The sequence below is a fragment of the Sapajus apella genome, unplaced genomic scaffold (genome assembly GCF_009761245.1).
Source record: "Sapajus apella isolate SASKATOON/1434 unplaced genomic scaffold, GSC_monkey_1.0 scaffold53, whole genome shotgun sequence".
In the NCBI taxonomy this organism is placed as follows: domain Eukaryota; kingdom Metazoa; phylum Chordata; class Mammalia; order Primates; family Cebidae; genus Sapajus; species Sapajus apella.
Window position 1 is genome coordinate 5,748,245 of NW_022436993.1, and position 22,055 is coordinate 5,770,299.

The following is a 22,055-nucleotide window of genomic DNA, read 5'->3' on the forward strand; positions in this document are numbered from 1 at the left end:
GGGAAAGGGCCTGCCAGGCAGTGTCAGACAGGTCTCTGTCCTGCTAATAGAGCTGGATGCTTCTGGATGTCTTTGGGTACTTCCCATGGGCATCTGTAAGGGCCAGCCTGATGAATGCCGTGTGCTGTGGTGTGTGGATTGGAGAATTTGTGGTGTCCCTGGTGGAGCGTCAGTAGCTTTGATTATTTTCTCCACAGGCTCTGGGACTTGGAATAAAGACCATATTGGGCACATCATAATTTTTTGTTTAGGTTCATGGGTTTTTATTTGGGCACTGAAAAAAGATAAGGAAACTAAGGACCTTGACTTAATAGGATATAATAAAGCAATTAGATTAGAGTTATCTAGACATTAGATGAAATTCTTGAGTGGAACCCAGCTACCATTCATTCAAGAACTAGTCTCCTCACACTATTTTTTTGTTCTTTTTAACCTTCAAAGGAAAGAAACACACCAGGTGGACATACAGAAAGTTTATTAGGGAAGTTGTTTCATACTCCCTAAAAGTTGGGATTATATCCAGAGAACAGAATACATTTCCTCTCCATTTATTAGATACTTTAGAGTGAACTTTAAGTATTTATTCTTAGTGAACCCTAAGTATTTATACTTACTACTTAGTGTTACTTAGTACTTAGAGTTACTAAACTTCATTACTCAGAATGATGCCCTATGTCAGGTCAATGATTTCTCTTTCCAGGTATCTTGATCTGCTGTGCTTTTAGAAAGGTTGCCAGCAAGAATTATAATAAACCACCAAATCTACCTTAAGTTGATTAGAAAATGCAGTCAGCCAGGGTAATTAATTCTGCTAGCATAGCCTTTGAAATACAAATTTTGGAATTGAAGGGAATTGGTGCAATTTGGCAAAAATGGTTTGTAGTTGGACAGATGAGGTTCATATGCTGACTTTGGCATTGATGGGATCTTTGAGCAGGTGATTTAGTCACTTGAGTCTCAATTTACATATTTTTAAAATGGAGATAATGAGGATGACCTCACAGGGTTGAGGGTTAAATGAGATACTGTATTTAAGGCCTAGCACTGTAATTAGCACATCATAAGCATTCAGTAAATGATGCCTAAAGGTAATAAAGTTCAAATGCAGTTAGGATAGTGATATATTAAAAGAACCAGATCCCTGTTTCTCAAAATTTAAGGGGCATATTCATCACTTGGGGACTTTTAAAAAATGCAGACTCTGCTGCTGGGCAGGTGGCTCATGGCTCATGCCTGTAATCCTAGCCATGCATTGGGAGGCTGAGGCAGGAGGATCACTTGAGGCCAAGATTTGGAGACAAGCCTGGGCAGCATAGCAAGACTCTGTCTCTACAAAAAATTAAAAAACAGATGGACGTGGCAGCACACACCTGTAGCCTGGACTATTCAGGAAGCTGAGATGGGAGGATCATCTGTGTCCAGGAGGTTCAGGCTGCAGGGAGCCGTGGTTGTACAGTGCACTCTAGCTTGGGTGACAGATCGAGGCTCCAACTAAATAAAAAATAAAATTAAAATGCAGAGTCTAATTCAGAGATCTGGTGGAGATGTTGCCTGAGACTGTGATTTATCACACTCTTGAGTGGTGCCGATGCTGCAGGTCCACAGGCTGTATAGCAGTAGAAGGAAAGACTTCACCACTAAGGATTCCTCCCCTGGCCCCAACTGTATGTGATGAGCCCTTAGAAGAATAGTGGCCCCATGAGATTAGAAAATTTGGGAGAAGAAATTGCCAGTTGGAAAGGGACACAAGCAATTAAGATTTAAGAATGTGGAATAGCAGGTGGTGGTGGGTGGATCCTGCAGTTACAGTACTGTGTGGGATACTGGAAAGGTGTGATTGGAGTTTGAGAGCCACTAGGGCTGGGATGGGCCATTGAGACCTGCCCATACAGAATCGGTAAGTCAGATCTCCACTGGAGGAGCGGGGACCCCGTGGACACTTAGCTTTGAAGTAAGGACAAAGGAAAAAGAAACAGGAAGCAAGAGAAAACAGAAGTTGGCAGAATTAGATGCTCCCAAGTGCTTGAGAGTCATGGCTGTGCTTGGGCTAAAGTGGTTGATGGGGGGGAGGGTGTGAAAGTTTAAAGACCTGAGGAATGAATGAGTAGAAGTGGAGGCAACTCTTCTTTTTTGGGAGGTAAGTAGAAGGAAGATGTAAGGTGACATTGACATTTTGTTAGGAATACCTGGTAGTTTCCTTGACTCAGTCTCTTCGTTTCCATTCCCACCTCTGTGACTCCTAACCAGATTTGTTGCCCTCTTTCTTTGACTGATATTAAAACCTCCTAGTTTATTTCCCCGTTTCTGCATTTATCCACATTTCTTTTCCTTTTCATGCCAGGGACTCCTGTGGCAGTCCAGTGAAGGCCATAGATCCCTTCTCAGAATGAGGCTTTTAAAGGAATAAATGAAAATACAGAGGATATGTCCTACCAAGTTCAAGGATCCCTTTAATTCTATTCACGGACCACTTGGGAGTTCAGGGAACCCCATTAAGAACCCTTGCAAGAATAAGATGGGGTGAGAAAGTGGGGAGAGCATGCAGCAGCCAGGAAGAATGCTCTTGGGGGGGGGAACATGCATAGGCTGAATTCATTACCTGCCTGGGTCACAGTGCCTAGTACTTGAGATTTACAGCTGTACCCTTAACCACTGAGCTGTGCTGCCTGGGCCAGGCTCAAAAATCATTCATTTCTTTGAGTTCTTTTATTTTCTTAGTCTTAAGAGCTGTTCTTGGATGGATAGAGTATTAGCTGTTAACATGTGAGAGAACTACTTGAAAAACTGTTTTTCCTTTACAGAAAGAAAATCATTGCTAATGTTCAAAGCATATGGGGAGAGAACAAATACATTATTTATGAAAAATATAGGGATTTTTAAAACAATAACTTACCTAAAGCTAAGCCTTGCAACTCTAAATCTTTATAGTTTTTCAGCTACCTGGGCACAGTGATTAAGAGCTCTGGAGCCAGTGTTTGGTTGGCTATGTGACCTTGAACAAGTTATTTTGTCTCTCAGTTCCTTGTTTATAAAAGGAGGTAATAATAGTACCTACTTTGGAAGTTTGTTATATGGGTTAAATTAATTCATGCCTGCAAAATGCCTAAATAGTTGCTGGCACATGGTAAGTTCTTAATATGCTAGCTGTCATTATTACTATTCTTTAAAATGGGGATAGGGTCTTGCTTGATATGTTGGCCAGACTGGTCTCAAACTTCTGGCCTGAAGCAATCCTCTCACCGCAGCTTCCCTAAGTGCTGGAATTAGAGGCTTGAGTCACCGTGCCTATTCAATTTTTTTTTTAAGTATCTTAAATGCTAAGATGTAGCAAATTATTAGATTGTATGCTAAATCAGTGGTTACTTTATCCTGTTTCATAGTAGAATATCATCTTGTGTACTTTTGAGTTATGAATTACCATTTTAGAATTATCCTTGTGCCCTTGCTTTACTTTTTGTATCTATTTTGTTATCATGTTCTTTCTTGTATTTTTCACACTTCCACTAGCAATTAGGTTCTTTGAAGTGTCAGAAATCTAATTCACATTCATTACTTGGAAGTTGTGTCAGCTATCGACTTGATATTTCACCTTGTCTTTAAATATAGAGACAATGCAAGATGCATCAGATGCAAAATGAATATATTGTGGACCTTGTCCTGACATTGTGCATAACTGCAGGGGACACAGACATAAAATAAATATATGTACAAATAACTACAGTGTCCAGAATGCTAGGGGTGAAGGGTATTAAATAGAGTGTGCAGAATATAGGCCTCATGAAGAAGACAACTTTGAGCAAAGGCATGAAGTAGGTGAAGGGCTTAGACATGAGGCAATTTGGGAGAAGAGCACTTCCAACAGAGGGCTCAGCTGGTGCAAAGGCTCTGAGGCTGGTGCTTGCTTGGTCTGTTATGATGACTGCAGGGAAGCTGGTGTGGCTGGAGCACATCAAGAGTGGGGTATAGCGGAAGGAGATAGGGCCAAGGTGCTAACTAGGACTGGATCATGATTACTTCTGCCTGGGGAACTTGGAGAAACCTTGAGAGGAGGGCCTAAAAGATTAAATAAAATCTCCCAGCTGCAGAAGATGGGTGACATGGTTCAGCTGTGTCCCCACTCACATCTAATCTTGAATTGTAGTTCTCACAATCTCCAGGTGCCACGGGTGGACCAGCTGGAGATAATTGAATCATTAGGACGGTTTTCCCCATCCTATTCTCGTGATAGTGAGTGAGTTCTCATGAGATCTGATGGTTTTATATAAGGGCTTCCCTTTCTGCTTGGCACTCATTCTTTTCCTTGCTGCTGCTATGTGAAGAAGGACGTGTTTGCTTCTCCTTCTGCCATGATTGTAAGTTTCCTGAGGCCTCCTCAGCCCTGCAGAACTATGAGTCAGTTAAATCCCTTTCGTTTGTGAGTTACCCAGTCTTGAGTATTTCTGCATAGCAGTGTGAGAATGGACTAATACAGTAGGGAAAGGCATATGCAGCCGAGGGTCCGACCGCTGGCAAAAGCAAGCAGCACGGAGAATGTGAGTAGCTGGCTTTGGCTGTGGCTGTGGGCGCAGTGGCAGTCCACAGGAACCTGTTAGAAATGTAGAGTCTTGGGCCTCTGCAGAGCTGCTGGAGCAGAATGTACATTTTAACAAGAGCCGGTGATCAACAGCATATTAAGTTTGAGAAACACCTATCAGAGTAAATCTTTGGTTTTAAGCCCGGAGGTTCCTTAGATGTGCCTCAGGGGCTGGTGGGAGGGGGCCGAGCTGGTGTTGGGAATTTAGCCTTACTTCAGTTTCCTCCGGAACAGCCTTGTTTTTGTCCTCATTGCCATCTCTGTTTTTTTTTTTTTTTTAAACTGGGGCACTGAATATAATATGTAAAGGGGGTAAAAAGTATCCTGCAGCCAAGAAGATTGAAAACCGCAGAGGAACATAATGAGAATGTCAGGAGATGGTTAAAAGGGGACTTTGGGGCCACCTTTGAAGGGCCAAGTAGTTGATGTTTGCCAGAGAAAAACCAACAGTTCTGACCAGGGTTTCTTTAAAATTTGCCACAAATCTCAAATGGCACTCGACCTGGAAGTTTTACTGCCTCTTTTAGTATCTTCTCTACTCTCTGAAGTCATTCTTCTTTTTCCGTTCTCCTTAAACTTCCACCTAGTGTCCTGTCTCTCCATCCTCCTCTCAGCGTGTAACCTCATTTAGAAAGCATTGAACAAATAGAAGCCATCAGCTTCTGCTCTTCCTACCATCCCATCTAAATTGTGGGCAGCTGGGTCTGTCAGTCTGCACACGTGCTGGAGGAGCTGCCCTGCCTGGTTTGGCAGCTGCTAGCCATACATGGCAATCTAAATTTCAGCTAATACAACTTAAATTTCAGTTTCTCCTATCAAGTGCTCAGTAGCCACATGTGGTTAGTGGTTACTGGATTGGACAGTGAAGACACAGACGATTCCCACCGTTGAACTACCTTCCACTGACCGGGCTCACTGCTCCAGTACTTCCCATCTTGAAAGCAAAATAAACTCTGCAATAACAACAGAGGCTGTCATTCACCCTTCGTCTCTCACTTTAGTTAGGGTCTTCTCAGGTTTTCTGTTCCTTTTTTTTTTTTGGCCTAGGCTAGAGTGCATGGTGCGATCCATGGCCCACTGCTGCCTCAAACTGCTGGTCTCAAGCAGTCCTTCTGCTTCAGACTCCCTAAGTGCTGGAATTACAGATGTGAGTCACCGCACCTTCCCTGTTCCTTTTTCTACCAGGAGTGAAAGGCCTTGTCTAAAGCTGAGGTCTCCTGTTTCTGTAGAGACACCCTAGTCCCCACCCTCAAGTTCCCTGTCATGGTGTCCTTATTCCATTCTAGCTTTCACCTCCAGCATGCTAAGGAAGCTGCTCATGTCAGCATCACTGGCAGTGCTCATGTTTTCAAATGCAGGGGGCTCCTTTGTTTTGTTGGTTTCTTGTTTTCCTTTTGCTTCACTGGCCACTCCTTTGGCACAGGCTCCTCTTTTGCTCAGCCTGGAAATGTTGGAATGCCCCCGGCCTCTGACCAGGGTTGCCTTCTAAAATTACATTTACTTTACCTACAGGATCTCATTGAGTCTCATGGCTTTTTATACTGTTTTACGGTGATGGTTGAGAAATTTTTAACTTCAGCTGTGACTTTCCTCTTGAGCTCTATATTCAGTTTCTTACCAGGTATCTTCACATGAATACCTAATAGACATCTCAGATGTCCCAAGCAGGCCCTTGATAACCTCCCCACACTCCACCCCGTCCTCATTATGCCCTAAACTGGCCTCCTCCCATCTCAGAAAATGGACTACCGTAGACCCAGGTGTTCAAGCTTAACCCTAGGGACCAACCTTGATTACGCTTTTTTTCCCCACTCCTTCCCCACATCCCATTTTCGAATCCTGAATCCACATGCTTCCCTTTTTCTATTTGAATCCTCTTTCTTAGGAACACTATGGTAGCCTCCTGTTTGGTCTCCTGGCATTCACTCTTGCCCTGTTTCAGTCTATCTTCTCTGCAGCATTGGCAGAGAAATCTTTCTGAATTGTACATGATTTTGTGTCATGTCCTCAGTTAAACCTTCCAAAGGTTTTACATTGCATTTAGAATAAAATCCAAACCTTTTCTGACCTGCAAGGTCTTACTGGCCTGGGCCCCCCTTTACTCCTTGCCCTCATCCCACAATACCCTCTTCATGATTCCCATGTTCCAGCCACCCTGTGCGTTTTCTGTTCCTAAAGGCAAGCTCAGAGCAGCCACACACCTCCAATCTTTATTTTTCTCTTTGTCTGAAATGTTTTTCCCTCTTTTATTTTTATGTTTTTGAGACAAGGTCTCGCTGTGTTATCTCAGCTGGAGTGCAGTGGCACGATCATAGTTCACTGCAGCCTTCAACTCCTGGGCTCAAGTGATCCTCCTGCCTCACCCTCCTGAGTGGCTGGGACTACAGGTATGCACCACCATGCCTAGAAAAGTTTTAAAATTTTTGTAAGAGATGGGGTCTTGCTGTGTTGCCCAGGCTGGTCTCGAACTTCTGGCCTCAAGTAACCTTCCTGCCTCAGCCTCCCAAGGTACTGGGATTACAGGCATGAACAACCATGCCCAGCCTTCCCTCAGATCTTTGGATGGTTGGTTCCTGTTAGTCATTTTAGTCTCTTAGCCAAGGAGTTGGCTTCTGAGATGACCTTTCTGACCCTCTAAGCTAAGGGAGCCCCTCCACTATCACACTGTTATTTTCTCTGTGACACTTAACACTATCTGAAACTGAGCTGTTTACATATTTGTTCATCTCCCCCAACTAGAACAATAAGTTCCATGGCAACTGAGACGTTTTCTTATTTACTAGCTGTATCCCTGCACCTAGAACAGTGCATTTAGGTAGTAAGTGCTCAGTGCGTATTGTTGAATGAATGAGTGGGGCTGGGATTCTAAACTCTAGGCCATTAGTGCTCAGGTGGTGCACCATGAGGCCTCCCACATTCAATTTTCATCAATGTGTACAGTTTATTTTTGTTATAATCAAGCATAGAGCATTTTAGAGCATTTTGCTGAGTGGGTTGTGCAATGCGTTAGAGAGTGGGGAAAACCTTGCTGCAAATTGGTGATAAGAGGTATGGGGTAACTGCAAGCCGGTGCCAAAGAAAGAGGTTATGTTTACAGCAGCATGCAAGAAGTGTGTCTTGTGAACACGACAGAGAAGATTCAGAAAGTAAACAGCTTTTCTCAAGCAATGTCAGATGTTGAAGGGCCGCCAAGTGAATTGCATGAAGAGTATGAATGCATCTCTAAATAATCCGAGATATTATGTAGAAGAGTGTGCTGCAGTGTTATTACTGACTTGTTCTTTTAATGGCTTCTGACGTGCCTCTACAGATTCTAGTATTCAGAAGTGTGCTATAAGTTTAAGATTCCATAAACATTGTAAGAATAGTGATAATGGCAATATCTCAAGCCTTTGTGGGTCTTTCTAGTGTGTGTTGTTTCTGCTGGTTCCTCTTTATGCTGCTTTGTTGCCATTTATGTTTGGTTCATTTTGGCTCTAAGCTGCTCACTTCCCCTGGATAGTTTATTCAGGGAGCAGTCTTCAAGTCTTAGGGGTAAAGATGTATCCTTCCAGCGAGAATTGTTTGTTTTTGCCATGTCTAGGGTTACTGCAGACCAAGACCATTTGAAACTAAATTCACAGCTTAGAATTTTTTGGACCTCATGATTATATATAATTGGGCTACATTCCCTGGGGTGGAATGGGTAGACCCATTGTAGCCTTATGAGAAAAGGTTTCCTGTTAGACTTCACACCTTGGATGGGCCCTAGGCTTGAGTTCTGTTCCTGTTAGCCTGTGATGGTCCTGTCAACCATCAAAGCCCTTAGAGCCAAAGTGGCTTCTATGACTGACTGACTCTGTGCACTTCCAGTTTTCACTAAGATTTGGCAGGCCAGCTCTCTCCTGCCTCTTCCAACTCTTTGATGCCTTCAAGAATATTTACTTACTTTCAGTGCAGAGCTGACCTAAATAACCCTATCAGCGGAAATGCAAATTGGTATCAGAGTTTCAAAAGAGGGAATCCAACCGTAAGTGGGACAGTGAGAAGCCAGAGCATGGTGGTGCTTCGCGGCCTTCCAGGGATGGATCCCTGAGGGGAGTCAGTGGGACAGGAGGTGGGACTGCAAGAAGGAAGGAGGCCATTGCTGTCCTCCCCAGGCGATGGGAGCCTGAGCTTGGGCAGGGGTAACAGACAAAGGATGTACTTAGAGATATTTGGTGACTGTGTTAGGGAACAGATAGGAAAGAGTCAACAATGACTCACCTAGGTCAGTTTCTTACCATTCACACTCTTTGTTACATTATTGTTATTTGGGGGCTGTTAATTCCTGGCGGGGTACCCCTGCCCCTTTGCCATGACTGGGATCGTACATGCAGATACGATGAGACAGCAGAGGGTTAATAAACCTGCCCTAGGAGAGTTAGTGGTAAGCTCTTGAAATTCTGCAAGAATTGAGTTAGAATTGATGTGGTGGATGGAGAAGCTGGAAAAAACATGTTATAGGCAGAGTAATGCGTACAAAAGCATAAAGGGTATGTGGCATTTCCAGGGAACTGCCAAACCCTTCTTCAGGTGCCACTATACTTACCGCCTTCTGATTTTATGCTTTCATTCATTTCCATTCTTACGGACATGTTCTTATTTATATTACTTTTGTTTGTGTTAGTTTCTCTAGGCCTAGTCATCTGGGCTTAGACACATATTTGCAAGTTGCTAGACACTCTTAACGTTCAGAGCTTAGTTTATCTGTAGTTGTAGCAAGTAAGCCTTGCTTTTGTTTTTTCAACCTGGGCTTTAAGGAAGGTGTTTGGTATCAGTCAACTGAAGAATGACCTCTATAGCATTCCACATGACCTGCACAAAGGCTCCACATGGTGGGGGCAGGTGGGGGCTGGCATCAGTATTGCCACCTGCACACCATAGCAAGGGGCTGCATTAGCCAGAGACAGGAACCCTTTTTGTGAGTTGTCTGCACAGAGGAGGCTCATTTTCTGATGTGCACAGAGGTGCCTGTGTGCTAGCAGCTGCCCCGCTTTGCCCTGCATTTCTCGGGTCATGCATCCAAAATTTCTCATGTCACATTCCCGAGCATTGGTGTCTTTGAAGGCGCTTTCAGGTGGTGTTGAGGCTGGACAGAAGAAAAGAAAGTGGGCTTTATAAAGTCCCCTTGGGGAGCTGAATCTGCTTTAGAAAATGCACAGTTGTGGAGTCTTTGCTGCTGCTACATGAATGCCTCTGTAGCAGATTCACTTGTATGAGATTGGCATATCTGAAATGTGGCGTAGGATGTAGGAATTGGTCCATATGCAGTTTTCCTTGAGTACACCACTGCCTCCAACTATCAGCAGCCAGGAGCAAAGTACACTAATACAGCCCAAGGCAGCAAGCCAGACTGGGAAGCAGGGCTGCATACCTTACTCTTGAATCTGTGTGCTTCCTCCTGAGTCCAGCAGCTGAGTGCTCCATCTCGGAAGTACTCATTTCAGGGTTCTCTCCAATCTTTGAGTATTTTGTCCTAGTCTCTGTAACGTAGAAGTTTGATTACTCCTTATATTCTTTCCATCAAGTGAGCCTCACTTTTGTATTTCTAAAGTCCACTATATACTTATTAGAAATTATGCTAAAATATTGTTTTTCTTTTTTTAGGATTTTTTGTTTTTAAGCATTCTGGTGATAGAGTTTCATAGTTTTTGAGTGGTCTGCCTAAAATCTGGATTTTAGTGTGCGTAAACTTAGAAGTTTTTTAGAAATACATATATTGCATTACAATAAAAATGTTTGTATTTACAGTGTATTTTGAACAACTATTATCTCCAGGCTGGAGGCTTCCCAAAGAAAGATGTAATTATTGTTGGTTTTTTTGTTTCCAAGGATAAGCAGGTCTAGATGTGGTAGAAGCTGTGTTGTCTAAGTGGCCCATAGCCTAAAAGATTTGAAGATACTGCTCTAAACAAGCAGAAGATTAATTTCTTTGTGGGTTCTTTGAGTTTTGTTACTAATCCTCCCCTGGCCTGACCATGTTGCCCTCCCAGTTTTGCACATTCCCAGGTGTCTAGTGTGTTCAGATGTTTTTAGCAGGTGTGTCCTGACCCCTATGTCTCCATGCTCCAAAATGACCTCTATCCCTGCACTACTTAGCAGCTATCTTTTTCAGCATTGGCCCTAGGTTGCTTCTGTGACCAGGAACGGGAGCAGAAGTTTCCTTCTCAACTGTCCGCTGTCTCTTAGACCAAGTCTGCAGGCTTTCACCATGTTAGGCCTAGGAGTACATTTCCTGTAGAATCCAAGGGCCAACTTACAAATGAATGTTTGGAACACAACCCATTCATAAATTAGGCTCTGCCTGCACCCAGATGGAAAGTTAAATGCTTTGGCATCAAAAGAACTGTTGGGAAACAGATATTGTTTCTGAAATGTTGATAAATCCATAAGGCACTTGCATTTTTGGCACATTACACCGAAGTGGTAGGACATGAGCAAATGTTAGGGACGTTAAAAAAAAAAATAGGTTAGGAGGAGCTAATACATCTTTTTGTCTAATTCACTTTTTTCTCACAGTTCTGGCATCAGATGCTCACAAATGTAACACATGCCAATGAATATTTGAGCCAGAAAACAGCCAATGTTTTTTTTTTTTATTATGTTTTATATAAAGCTTCTTTTTTCATATGCTTATTTAGGTGAACAAGAAGTAAGGTTTCAGTGGAATTTAAGTTCTAATAAGTCCAGATATGTAGCATATTTCCTGAAAAATTTGAAAAACACACACAAATCTAAAGAAAAATTACCATAACCATTCTCTCAAGAAGCAACCAGTGTCAGTGTTTTAGTGTGTTTCTTTCCAATATCTTTTTTAAAAAATCTCATTGAGACTGTTCTGTCTGTATATTTCATCTTCCTATGTATTCTTCACAATGATTTTAATATTTTTGATGACTTCTTAATAATTAGGTTGGTACAAAAATAATTGCAGTTCTTGACGTTACTTTTGGTGGCCAAAACTGCTATTACTTTTGCACCGATCTAAATAGTTTAATGAAGTTTAGTAGTTTATACATTGGTCAATATTGTGCCACCATAGCTAGTGTTGCTGTCAACATCTCCCTGTAGGAAACTCTTTCTTACTTGGAATGATTTCCTTAGAACAGATCCTCTTTGGGGGGAATTTACTTGGCCACAGGGTATGTATTATATTTTAAGGCTCTTGGTACATATTGCCAAGTTGCTTTCAAAAAGGGTTATAACCCGAGCAGCATGGCTAAGAGCTGCTTTTGCGCATCTCCTGCTTTCAGGGTTCTAAGTTGAACAGCAAAGATTGGATGAAAAGACATCCTTTTCTTTCCATATGCCTTGACCCATTCAAATCATCTGTTTATAGGGATTTTCAGCAGTTTGACCAAAGATGTACACACGTGCACTGTGGGAGTGTCAGGTCTGAGGTTGGAGGATGGCTGCCGCATAGGCTGCCTGGTCCAAGTCTGCCCTCTAAAAAGAGCCACTTTCAACTGACCCACTTCTCCCAGTTTTTCTTCATTGGACTCTAGGCGGAGAGTGCCTGCGTGCCAGAAGCAGATCCTTGTCCACTGTCTGTGGTTGGTTAATTTCTGCTGGCCATAACCCACACGATTTATATTAAACCCAATCTAATAGCATTTAATGGCAGGCAGAATTCCTCTCATTTAAGTAGACGAGTCAAGAATTTGTGGTTCATTCTTCAGTCTGACTGCTTAACGTTCTACTTAACCTATGGATGATTCACATGAACCATTTCAGAAAATGTACTATGACTCTGCTGGAGTCTATAATTATAGCATATATATATATATATATATTTTAAGTGTATTAAAAAATTCTTTTTGAGATGCAGTTTTGCTCTGTCACCCAGGCTGGAGTACAGTGGTGTAATCAAAGCTCACTGCAGCCTCGAACTCCTGAGTACCAGCGATTCTCCTGCCTCAGCCTCCTGGAACAGCTGGGACTACAGTTGTGTGCCACCACACCCAGCTCATTTTCAAAAACCAGTTTTTGTAGAGATGGGGGTCTTGCTATGTTGCCTAGGATAGTCTCAAACTCCTCGGCTCAAGTGATCTTTCTGCCTTGGCCTCCCAAAGTGTTGGGATTTCAGGCATGAGCCACCACACCCAGCCTTGCTTTTTAAATGTTGGATGTTACCATCCCTCCACTGTACTGTAGTCCTATAGTTTGGCTTGAAGCTTGATTCTGTGTGCTGTCCCCTCTGTCCAGCATTATCTACCATAAATAATGCTGGTCACTTATGCTGATCTCACAAAAATTCCGAAGCCTGAGAAGGCAGGTATGGAAGTTCAACGCTTTGCTGTATAACTATGAGTGCCCAGACTTCTGTTTAGATAACAAGACATTCAGAAAGGAGAAAGCAGTGCAATTTTAATTTTTAACTCTTACTTAACATACAAAGTAACTTTTTTTTTTTTTTTTTAGCTGAAGAAAATGAACTCCAGAGAAAATTGAAGGAACAAAAGCAGGGCTCTTAGAAAGAAAGGAAAGGTCACGCTTATAAACTGTAGCCATCTAGATAAACTGTTATTTCCACTTTATATGGATGTATTTTATTGTGACAGTGCTAACTACAGTTGCCAATTTTCGGGAGGCCTAAATTACTGACTATTTTAGATGAATTCAGGCTTTAAAATTAGCCCTAGGATAATATATTTCTTTTAAAATGGAACCTTAATTGATCTTTATTTTTTAAAGCTTGAATTAAGTAGAAAATTAAGGGTCTTTTATAAAACATGATAATATATATTTAAGTTGGATGATTACCTAATAGAGAATTATTCCTTGTTCTAGTATTTTAAAATATTAAATGTTTGACATGAAAACAGACCATTCTGAAGAGGCTTTGGGAAGTGGATGACTTTTCAGTGTGAATGAATGATATGTAATTTTTCATTAATTTCAAAGTAAGAACTTTAAAGATTGTGGATATAAATGTTTATATCCTTTTTAAGAAACGACCCTTTTTATGTGAAAAATTTCTGTAAGATTCAAACAAGCTTCCATATAGAACAATATATTTAATGGAATGAGTTGTTTTCCATTTAACCAGAGTGGCCAAATGCTATTTCAAAACAAATTTATTCCCATGTTTGAACCTTTAAAAGAAGAGACCATTTAAAGATTCATTTCAGTTAGGTTATTTATAAGAAGAAAAGACTATTCTAATGACATATGGGATGGTCCTAAAGTAGTGGACTCACCTGAAAACACAATTATAACTGTTGGGTATGTTAGCCAAGGAGAGACCCAGATAGCCTGCATTTCCTACACAGACAAAAACACGGTTCTTTCATGAAAGTAAACAAGTTGATGGTATATTTGGGCTAAATAAGATAACGATGTTGCCTTACGTTGAAATACTGCTTACGTTACACATGGATGAGGTTGCTGTTCTCATCTGGACACGTGACTGATACGTTGGGTGGGAACGTAGCCAGTGTGCCTTTAAAATACTTTGTGTCTCGGAGAAGGGAGTACAGATGATTTTTTGCTTTCTACTTACACCTTTTTATAGGTTTCTTAAAAAAAATATTGGGCGTGCAGCCTTTGTGTAATTGGGGAAAAAACTCAAGACATGTTCTAAGGTGAGATGGGTGGTGGGAAGAAATCTGTGTAGTCAGCCCTCTGTGTCCAAGGCCTCTGAATCTGCAGATTCAGCCAACCACAGATCGAAAATATTAAAGGAAAAAAATAAATAATGAAATAAGTAACAGTACCAATACAGTAAAACAGCTACTTACTGTCACCATTATATTGTGTTAGGTACTTAGACATGGCCTAGAGATGATACCGAGGGTATGGGAGGATGCGTGCAGGTTTTACACAAATACAACTTACTGAGGGACTGAGCATCTGGGGATTGTGGTATCCTTGGGGGGATCCTGGAACCAGTCCCCCAACAATACCAAGGGAAGACTGCATATTGAATTCAGTGAGGCAGAAATAACCCGTACATTTTGGTTTGTGAAATAAATATATATAGGGGACTTTTTTTTTCTCTGTGTAGCTGTCCTAGGAGATCCATTGCTTAAAAGAAATTTTGATTGTACTGGGAGAAACAAGTATAAGTAATAAATGATTCTAAAAGTTGTCACTTTTTGTGAGTTGGTCTTGATTACCGCTAACTAACCTACAGGTATCCAAGTTTTTATTGCATCTCAGCAGTGAAAAAAAAATCTGAGCAAGTACTCGCAATATATGAATATTTATAAATTTTCCTGTGTGTACTACTGAATTTTTTTGTCTTATAATACATAGAAATTTTTAAAGGATGCACTGAAGGTACAAATTAGCAACTAAAACTTGTTAAAAAATATCAGTATGTAGTGGATTTTATTTTTTCAAATGAAGGTTATGTGGATGAGTTTGTGTCACTGTTTTTAAAAATGGTGAATATTTTATGGTACAGCAGTTTGAAGGTCTGGTCCTACATTCATTTTGCTATTTGGTTTTAATAGCTTCAAAAGTTACTTACAAAGATAAACCGATCCAAATGGATGAAGTGCATTATTGACTCTGCTTTTTAACTAGTGATTCTTATTTTCACGGTACCAGTTATATAAACATTTTGATTAAAATTCTTCTAGTAAATTTCTATTTTTGTGGATAGAGCTTAAGATCTCATAAAATATGTTCCAGTTTATATTAATAAGGATAAAGGAGGTTAAAAATAAGGATAAAGGGGGTTAAAAATAAACTTTTTACATTCATTGAAAATTTTAAAACAGACAAGAAGTGTTTTCTAATTTTTTTGTACAAAAGATACAAAAGCACATCTCTTTTCAAAATACGTTCTCTATAGTATGAGCTTCTTTTCATAAAAAGCAGTTACTTTCTAGTACTTCTTGAAAACCTCATCTTTACCTTGAAAGGACTGATTAAGGTCATTGAAAAAAACATCTGCCAGATATTGCTGACAGCCATTTGTGATCACAGAGTAGGTCAGGAAATTTGGAGCAAATTGTATTTATGTAAGGGAAAAATGTGTTAATCATCCTTAAAACAAGTCTTCTATGTATTTTGCCACGAGAGAACCGGAACACCTCTGTATGGTGTAAAATAGTTTTGGGGTCATGCCCCACCTTAGTACTTAAAGATTTTGTTTTCTTACACCACATAGTTGGTATCCCCCATGTGAATAAACTGAACAGATGACAGAGAGGCCCACTGCCACATCTTGAGTTATTTAAGTGACATGTGACATCTAACCTATAGACCCAAATAAGGGCTGTCAGTGTTGATAAAAAGCTGCATTTCTTAGCCTTTAAGGTAAAATTAAGTGTAAGTAGACATTCTGACAGTTTCTTCTTGCCCTCAGTAGATTGTCTTGCTTACCCCTCCCTCGTACATGCCATTTAGATTTTCAGGTACAGTAGTCTCTCGGTATCCCTAAGGGATTGGTACCAGGACCCTGCAGACACCAAAATCTTCAGATGTTCAAGGCCTGCAGTCAGTCCTGTGGCGCCCCGGATATGAAAATGCGGTCCTCCATATCCGCAGGCTTCGCATCCAGCTAGTACTGTATTTTTGAATCAGCCTTGCTTGAATCCTATCACTTTGTATACTCAGATAAAGTGTGTAAATGAAGGAGAGAGTGACTCTGGACTTAACACCTCTTTCATCAGTTTCTCTTCATTTCTTGAATTCTGTTTTTAAAAAAACCACAAACCGTGAGAATCTGATGGTAGTTGTGATTTTTTTTTTTTTTTTTTTTTAAATCTCTTCATTTTATAAATGTGAAAACTGAGAAAGAAACAGTGCTCAGTTATAGAGCTGGGTCCAGAATTATGTCTCCTCACTCAGCACTAGGCTGGGTGTGTGTGTGTTAAGGTCATCTGTGGGTAGTGTGTTGATGACTAAGCTCCCCAGATGGGAACTAGTGAAGATCTGTTGATAGCTGACTTCCTAAAGACCAGTTTCCGTCTCAGATCTCTCTGCTCTGTTCTTTTGTTTTCCCAGGCATATGGCCTTGAAATCATCTTTAGTTTTATCTTTTTGCTTCTTATTGACAGATGCTTTGTCTAGCTATTACTGAAACGTGAAGAATACTCATAGATTCTCATTTCCTGAGAAGTTGCCTTCTAAGTGAATCAAGATGCCACGTAGAATCACTCTTGAACTGTTTTTAGCAATGAAGGTGAAATCCTTGTATGTGTTACTCTCCAAAACCCTTCAAGAGTTTTAACAAAGAATGCATAGGTAAAATAAAGCAAAACGGAATCAGTTTAAAAAAAAAATCAAGTTATAAAGATGGGGAAAGAAATACACATTTACCATAAAACTTTTCACAGTCCTGGTTAAGGAAACTGACACTTGAACTTGAAACTAAGGTCTGAGTTTCTTAGCAACCATGACAAAACTGTGATCTAACTATCCTTGTCTAATGGGAGGACAAATACCGGTTTGTTTTCACTCCCTAATTCTAAGGAAAATTTATTATTACCCTAATGGATTACAACAAAACTAAAATAGTGGATATGCAGAACTGTTTGTTACTGCGTCCTTTGAAAGCCAAAGCAAAACAGGACACACACCAGGTGTCAGAGTGAGGCAGCCCAGAGGTACATTTTTCTCCCAACCAGGCTGTAAACAGAGATCAACCTTGAATCAATGATTATTTCAAGAATCATTTTTCAGTCCAGTTTGGTGAAAATTGAGGTCACTATTGAGTGCCTAAAGGACATGTTTTCTGCATTGTTGACTGAAAGAAGGTACCTTGGTATGTAGGTAGTGAAGACCTTGTCCCATTGGGTCAAATAAGAACCTGACTCTTGGTCTTGTGTAAAGGGCTGTTTCATCTCTAAGGGAAAGTCATAGATGGGCCCTGGATATTTCTGAGATAACATTTAGTACTCCAATGAAGCCCTGAATTCTAAGCTACAGAGCAGGAAAGATAGTGTCTAGGAAAAGAGACACTAAGTGCCTACCCTTTTCACAGAACAATCTACATGCAGCTTCTGTAATATGTTTATTTAGAATCACATCCCACCCTGCCCTAGTCCTCAAATAATCTAGTGTGGATTTTAGACAGTTTTCTATTGTCTAAGACAGGGATCCCCAACCCTTGCTCCATGAGTGGACTAGTTCATGGCCTGTTAGGAACAGGGCCACATAGCAGGAGGTGAGCAGTGGGCAAAGGAGCAAAGCTGCATCTGTATATACAGCTGCTCCCATGGCTCACATTACTGCCTGAGCTCTGCCTGGTGTCAGATCAGTGGCAGCGTTAGATTCTCATAGGAGCGCGAACCCTATTGTGAACTGCACATGCGAGGGACCTAGGTTACTCCTTATGAGAATCTAAGGCCTGATGATGTGTCTCTGTCTCCCATCACCCCAAGATGGGACCACCCAGTTGCAGGAAAACAAGCCCAGGGCTCCCAGTGATTCTATATTACGGTGAGTTGTATAATTAACTCATTATATATTACAATGTAGTAGTAGAAATAAAGTGCACAATAGATGTAATGGCCTTGAATCATCCCCAAATCATCCCCCCTCCACGCCGGTCCATGGAAAAATTGCCTTCCATAAAACCGGCCCCTAGTGCCAGAAAGGTTAGGGACTGCTGGTCTAAGACAGTTTTCTATTACACAGTCCAGACTGACAATGGCAAGGAATTTAAAATCCCAGCTATTTTTCTGAGATACTCCTGTTCTCCTATATTGAATCCCTTTGTTAATTTCTTTTCTTGTTTAGATGAAATACATGTGGTGATTTTGCAATCAAGGCAGCATTGCATAATAATTAAAGGGCTAGCCTTGGGGCCGACCATTTCAGATTCTAGCCCTCCCATTTGCCTTGCATGAGTACCTATCATCTCAAGCTCAGTTTTCTCCTCTGTAAAATGGCTATGTCTGGTGACGTTATGAAGAAGACAGAATGAGGTAAGGAATACCAAAGTGTCAGTCTGAGTGCACTCAATTACTCTTAGGGTTTTTTCTCTTCTCTTTGGTATTTGTACTCTTTGGAGAAAATTCTCCTGAGAGAGGAGATACATTAGGTTTTTGTCACTCTGTTCCACAAGAGGAGATACAAAAATCTTTCAGAATTGTATTTAATCTTTCAATTTGTGGAAAACAAATTAAGATGGCAAATAATCTTAAAATAAGTTAGTGGAGTTAATGATTTCCGAGTAGGGGGAACCCTAATGATTTATATGTGCCCTGAAGCTGAATTAACTTGCAGAACCTAGCATAGTGCCTGAGTTCAGATTTAGGAGCCTACTGGCTGGACGCAGCACTGATTAGCTGTATGACCTTGGGCAAGTGAATCAACCTTCCTGTACCTCAGTTTTTTTATTTATACAATGGGGCTAGTATCAGCTTCTAGATCCTGGGATTGTTCTCCCAGCCTCTACTTCAAAATAGGGTAGTTTTGAAGTTTAAATGAGTTAATAAACATTAAACCCTTAGAATCATGCCTGGCCCTGTTTGCCGTTATTTATTATTGTTATGATGCTGCTGCTGTAGTGTGAGTAAGGTCAAGAGTAATGCAAGTTGCCAGAAATACTTAATTAAAACGAAATGTCTTCTTTGAACAAGCAGTTATAAGGACTTGTTTTTTTCTTTCTGCAAAACTCGAGTGTTTGAAAAGAGTAAGTGTATTGCAGCCTTATTCAGTGATGTCCTTACAGGGATGCTGCTTTTGTGCATCAGTCTTTTGTGACATGAAAATGTTGCTAAAGAAAAGGATGAGCAGTTGGTGAAGGCATCACAGGGTGTTGTAGCAACAACCATCAGTTTGCAGTGATTACGCTATGGTTGGTTGTTCGCCTATGCTTCCACTTTCTCTGCAGTAATGCCTGTGTGCATTATTTACAATTCCAAATTGAAGCCATCCGTTCCTTTCCTGTCATGCACCTTGAAATCTGTGTACAGTCATCCCTCAGTATCTGTGAGGGATTGGTTTCAAGACCACCCCCCACACCAAAATCCTGAAGATTCTCACGCCCCTGATATAATGGCATGATGTTTGCATTTAGACTGTGCACATCCTCCTGCATGCTTGAAATTCCATCTCTAGATTACTTACAGTACTTAATATAATGAAATGCTATGTACGTAGTTGCCATATTATATTGTTTAGGGAATAATGACAAAGTCTGTTCGTGTTCAGTATAGCTGCAACCATTGTAGGCCTAGTTACATTTTTCACAGTATGTGGAACCTGCAAATATAGAGGACATACTATATGGACTTCATCTAAGGGATTAATGACATTGCAGAATGATGTCTTTTTAAAAAAAAAAAAATGTTCGGATGTACAGGCCTTTATTAACCAAGTGCCTCAGGAATAAGCTCAGTGTGTGTCACAGCATGGAGAAGGGGGATTGCTCTCAAGGGTAAGAGAGGGGCCGAGGGGCAGCTTGGGAGTGAAGAGGAGAGGAAGGACAGAGGGGCTAGGGCTAGCTCCCCACCCCCACCCCAGGCTCCCTAGCTCCTGAAGGATTCCACCAGGCCACTCTGTGCCCCTTGAAGAAAAATCTGCTAAGGAAGAAGAAAAAGATGGCTTAGTGTTTTTAATGTGATAGACAAATGAATTTTTAAGTGATTATTTGCATGAATCTAATTCTTGATGATAGTTATTTGAGATATGTGATAAATTATAACAAGCCCAGACCTTTTACCCTTAGCTCTGGGTATGCATATACGTGAGGAACTTAATGGGAATAGAAACAACCCTTTATCTAGTCTAATAATAAACCACCATATTGTACCAGATACAAAATATTATGAACTGAAGACCTAATATTGTTGAAATGCCACAACTGCTATGAGTAAAACATTTCAGCTGGGCATGGTGGTTCGTGCCTATAATCTCAGCACTTGGGGAGGCTGAGGTGGGAGGATCACTTGAGCCCAGGAGTTCAAGACCAGCCTAGGCAACATAGCAAGACCCTATCTCTACAAAAAATAAAAAAGTTAACCAGGCATGATCGTGAGTGCTTGCTTGTAGTCTCAGCTACTCTGGAGGCTGAGGTGGGAGGATCACTTGAGCCCAGGAAGTCAAGGTTGCAGTAAGCTGAGATGGTGTCCATGTACTCCAGCCTGGGCAACAGAGCAAGACCCTGTCTTAATATGTCAATCAGTATTTTATACTTTTGGATACTGTATGGTTTTCCCACCAAATACCGTCACCACTACCGAAGAACCATGTAAGTAAATTCTCTAAATGGTTCTTAACTTTGTGCCGGACACCTGAGAATGTGCACAGGTTTATTAGCTGTGGTCCTTCATTTTGAGTCTGTATAGAATCCTGTTCTCCAGTGATGTTACTCAGTGTTATCAGTTTTCTTTTTTCTTCATGTTGCTTTCTTACTGTATTCAGAAAATTTTCTTTAAAAATGTTTCAGATTATTTTCACTTCGGTGGGCCCTTCACTCGTCTCTAATAAAATGTGAACTGAATACATTTTCAGGTAAGATCTTTCAGTTCATGCTGCAGGCTCTCCTGTCTGTGTGAAGATCTGACCTATGGAGTACTTTCTCTTCATTTTTTCCCCCTATTTCTTTTTGTAAAATAAATTTTATTTTATATATTTGAGGTTTACAACATGATGTCGTGGGATTCACGGATACTAGTGACTCTAGTGAAGCAAATTCACCTATCAATGATCTCGCACATAGTAGGTCCTTTGTATCTGCACGTTCCACGTTTGCAGATCCTGCCAACCACAGATCGAAAATACTTGGGAGAAAAACCAAAAAATAATAATATAACAGTGAGAATAACACACATGTTTAAAATGCAGTTTATTCACCTAGCATTTGCATTATATTAGGGATCATAGAGATTTAGCATTTACAGGAGTATGTGTGCAGATTATATGCAAAGCTACATTATTTTATATCAGCAACTTGAGCATTGTGGATTTTGGTATCCTGAGGGATTTCTGGAACCAGTTGCCCACTGATCTCGAAGGATGATGATGGTTAATGTGTGTGTGTGTGTAACAAGAGTAACTAAAATCTACCTATTTAACAAAAATCCCCAACATAGTTTTATGAACTCTAGTCCTCATGTTAATACATAAGGTCTACGTTAGATCTCTAAACTTGTTCATCTTCTTTATCTGCTGTTTCATATCTTTGGACCTCCATCTCTTCATTTCATCTTCCACCTCAGCCTCGATAAGCATGGTTTTATTCTCTAAATGCATACCTGACCTTTTTTGAAAAGAGTCCAAATATAAATAAGATCATGCAACATTTTTCTCTCTGTGCCTGGCTTATCTCACGTAGCATCAAATGATCCTTCTGCCTCAGCCTACCAAAGTGCTGGGATCACAGGTACAAGGCACCATGCCCCACCCCTTTCATTTTCTTAACCCTGAGACTTGGATTCTGTCGTTCGTGACCAAAATTTTACAAGGAAAGTTTTCTGAATGATTCACCTTTCTTCTGAAATGTATTAGAATTATGGTTCATTAGTAGTATGATGTTGATTTTTTTTTTTTTTTTTTT

General features: G+C 40.7%; 1 protein-coding gene and 1 long non-coding RNA gene across 3 annotated transcripts in view; both read left to right on the top strand.

The window, feature by feature from the left end:
- PIP4K2A (phosphatidylinositol-5-phosphate 4-kinase type 2 alpha) overlaps nucleotides 1-22,055 on the top strand; it is a 166,775-nt gene that overhangs the window by 4,223 nt on the left and 140,497 nt on the right. The window lies entirely within an intron of this gene.
- LOC116527108 overlaps nucleotides 20,572-22,055 on the top strand; it is a 4,844-nt gene continuing 3,360 nt past the window's right edge. The window contains exon 1 of the long non-coding RNA XR_004258391.1: nucleotides 20,572-21,531. This is a non-coding gene — a long non-coding RNA (uncharacterized LOC116527108). The remainder of the gene's footprint in view (nucleotides 21,532-22,055) is intronic.